Below are 3,567 nucleotides of genomic sequence, written 5' to 3'. Positions count from 1 at the left end.
ACACAGTGGTATGTTAGCATGTCTAAAATTTATTTAATCTTGTAAACTTAAAATATCTTCTAAGCTTTGAAGAATCTATCTGAATCCACCTCTCATGAGTCAAATGGTTTCCAGATAAGTACTGTTGATAAACAGCCTGTTTCGTCTCCTTCCTATTCAGTTTATTCCCAAGGGTGGGGTTTCCTCCTCCTCTCTGAGGTCTTGGGATGCCCCACCCCCAACTAATGGGCCTAAAAGTTTCAAATGATCACCTAAGGAACAAATTTCTTCTAATCTCCTTAACTTTACCTTCTGATCCTTATCTATACAGATGTGCTTCAGGGAAATGCTAGCTCCAGGTGTTTCCTCAAAGTCCGCATGCCACACAGCTTCAAAGCACCTTCCCCATGATGGTTCAACTTAAAGATGAGACTGCATTTCTCAGCTGCAGATGGCCCTGCGGAGCCTGGACAGTGAGGGGACAGTCTGCTGTTTTTGAACCTCCCCAGCTTCCCAGCTTTCTTGGGTCCTCGGAGATATTGCCATACCCCAGAGAGCAGGAGGCAGTCTAAAGAGCATGATGACCCTGTGAGGCCTCATGGATCACCCCTTTCTATTTTCTCACCGTACAGAGTAAATAAGAAGAAGGGATGTCTGTAACCAACAACCACCCACGTTCCAGAACCAGCCTGCTCTCAGACCCTCAGTGTCAGATGCCAAATCATCACCAGCCACCAAATGTGACACATTTCCACTGTGGCCACAAGTAGTGCACCCTTATCCTGCCCAGGTCTTCGCAGGCGGCTCTTTTTCTCTTCCATGCCCACCCCCAATAAATCTCTCACATGAAGCCTGTTCTGTGGTGTGATCTTTGCAACATCCCTTAGCCCTCTGATCCATGCGAAACTCTAAGAAGCCTCCCAGGGTCACCCTGAATGTTTGCCCAGCTGGGCAGGTGTCTGGTGGAGCAGGACCTGAAGCTGCATGAAGTCTGAGCAAAGACGGAAATTGTAAACGGACAAAGAGTGGAAGGGTGCTTCTTCTCATTCCTCTTTTAATACTGTCTGTCTGTCTGATGTGTTGGCATGTATGCATGTTGTACACATGTATGCATGTTGTACACATGTATACATGCATGTATGTACATTTGTATGTATGCATGTATGTATGTTTGTATGTATCTGTCTCTATGTGTATCTATATCTAACTCTATCTATCTGTCTGTCTATCTATCCATCTATCTATCTATCTATCTACCTACCTACCTAACCTACCTAACTTGCCTGCCTCTCCTCAATCCCTCCAAAATCAGATTGGCCTGCTCTGAGGGAAGAAAATGTCCCTATTTCTCCCCTCCCCCCCACTTGCTCTGACTTTATCAGTCTCTCCTGTGATTATATCAGCAGCAGCATCCAACAGGCAGGGGACAGACAAGTCCTCAGGACTGAGGGGCAGGGATGAGGTGGGAACCCACCCCTTCTTTGCATTCCAACTGTTGTTTACCTTGGGTCCTCCATCCAGAGGGTAGGTCAGGGGGAGGAGCTCATCCACATTCTCCTCCCTCAGCTCTCCCTGGGCGACCCTGCACCAGGAAGCCATGCTGTCTGCATTTTGTCAACCTGACACAAACCAAGACAGATTTGGGAAGAGGATCCTGAGAAGAGAAAATGCCTCCATCCAGGGCCGCCTTTAGGAAAGTCTATGAGGCATTTTTAAAGTTATTATTAACGATGAATATGGAAGGACTCAGCCCACTGGAGGTAATCCTGGCTGGTGGTCGTGGATTGTACAAGAGAACAGGTTGAGCATGCCATGAGGAACGAGGTAGTTAGCAATGGTTCTCATGGTCTCTGCTTCAGCTCCTACCGCTAGAGTCCTGCCTCAAGATCCTGCCCTGAATCTCTTCAATGATGGACTGTGATGTGGAAGTGGAAACTGAAATAAATCCTTTCTTTCTTCCTCAAGTTTCTTTTGGTCATGGGGTCTTATCATAGCAATGGAAACCCTCACTAACACAGAGGTGCACAAGGGCCTTACTCTGCTCCCTGAGTTCTCCTGCAGCACAACCCTGCCCTTCTCTTGCCCGGAAGCCACAACCTTCTTTACAGCTCCTATGGATCTGATTCGCTCTGACCTCCAACTGGGTAGTGCTATCTTGGGTTGGTTGTAAAGTCCATGCAGCCTGACTCAGACCTGTTCCTGATCTCGGATGGGGGCCACGGCGCCGCCCACGCTACTCCTGCTGCTGGCGGCCGCCCTGGCCCCGACCCAAACCTGCGCGGGTGAGTGCCGGGTCCGGAGGGAAATGGCCTCTGGGAGAGGGGCGGGGAAGGCACCTGGGAAGCCGGGTCTCCACGTCGCACACCAGACCCTGCTCCTTCTCCACCGGCGTCCAGAACCCCGCGCCCTGCTCCCTGCCCGGCCCGCGCACCCGCCCGGGGTCCCGGGAGGAGATCAGGGTTTCACGCGCACCGCCCCCAGGCTCACACTCGCTGCGGTATTTCGTCACCGCGGTGTCCCGGCCCGGCCTCGGGGAGCCACGGTTCATCTCTGTCGGCTACGTGGACGATACGGAGTTCGTGCACTACGACAGCGACGAGGAGAATCCGAGGATGGAGCCGCGGACGCGGTGGGTGGAGCGGGAGGGGCCAGAGTATTGGGAGGAGGAGACGCAGAGAGCCAAGAGAAGGGAGCAGTGGTACCAAGGGAGCCTGAGGAACCTGCGCAGCTACTACAACCAGAGCGAGGACGGTGAGTGACCCCGGGTCGGAGGTCACGACCCCTCCGCGTCCCCACACGGCCAGAGAGGTCCCTGGTCCCAAGTCCGAGGTTCAGGAGAAGAACAGACACGGGCCGGTTTCCCTTTCAGTTTTGAGGAGTCCGCGGGCGGGCGGGGCCGGGGTGGGGCGGGGTCTGACCGCGGGGTCCCGCAGGCTCGCACACCTTCCAGAAGATGTATGGCTGTGACGTGGGGTCGGTCGGGAGCCTCCTCCGCGGGTATGTGCAGTTCGCCTACGATGGCCGCGATTACATCGCTCTGAACGAAGACCTGAAAACGTGGATGGCAGCGGACACGGCGGCACAGATGACCCGGAGCAAGTGGGATCAGGCTGCTGAGGCAGAGAGAAAGAGGGCCTACCTGGAGGGCGAGTGTGTGGAGTCACTCCGCAGATACCTGGAGCTCGGGAAGGAGACGCTGCTGCGCTCAGGTGCGGGGGGCCGCGGGCTTCTCCTCCCTCTGCCCTCGGGCTGGGGCTCAGTCCTGGGGAAGAAGAAACCCTCAGCTGGGTGATGCCCCTGTCTCAGAGGGGAGACAGTGTCCCTGGGTCTCCTGATCCCTCATCACAGTGACTGCACTGCCTCTCCCAGGGCCCAGCCTTCTCCCTGGAGAGTTCTGAGTCCCTCTCAGGAGGGAAGGAGAGAATTTCCTGTCTTAACAGCAGGGGCTCCCTGTTGTCAGCCATGGCCTCTCCCAGGCCAGGTCCTCTGCCCACACCCACTCTCTGAGCACACTGACTCCTGTCATGCTGAGTGTGTCAGCCCTTACACCTCAGGACCAGAAGTCTCCTTTACCTCATAGGAGACATG

The 3,567-nt window shown here is 54.4% G+C and overlaps 1 long non-coding RNA gene across 1 annotated transcript; it reads left to right on the top strand.

Moving 5' to 3' along the window:
• The first annotated feature begins 2,188 nt into the window (after window positions 1–2,188).
• RT1-CE6 (RT1 class I, locus CE6) lies at window positions 2,189–3,139 on the top strand. Its single transcript, NR_002155.1, is given in 1 exon segment — window positions 2,189–3,139. It is a non-coding gene; the product is annotated as an RT1 class I, locus CE6 (long non-coding RNA).
• Window positions 3,140–3,567: the final 428 nt, after the last annotated feature.

Source organism: Rattus norvegicus, chromosome 20 (genome assembly GCF_021556685.1).
Source record: "Rattus norvegicus strain SHRSP/BbbUtx chromosome 20, alternate assembly SHRSP_T2T, whole genome shotgun sequence".
In the NCBI taxonomy this organism is placed as follows: domain Eukaryota; kingdom Metazoa; phylum Chordata; class Mammalia; order Rodentia; family Muridae; genus Rattus; species Rattus norvegicus.
The sequence above is the reverse complement of the archived record's forward strand: the minus strand, read 5'-3'. Positions and strand labels throughout refer to the sequence as shown.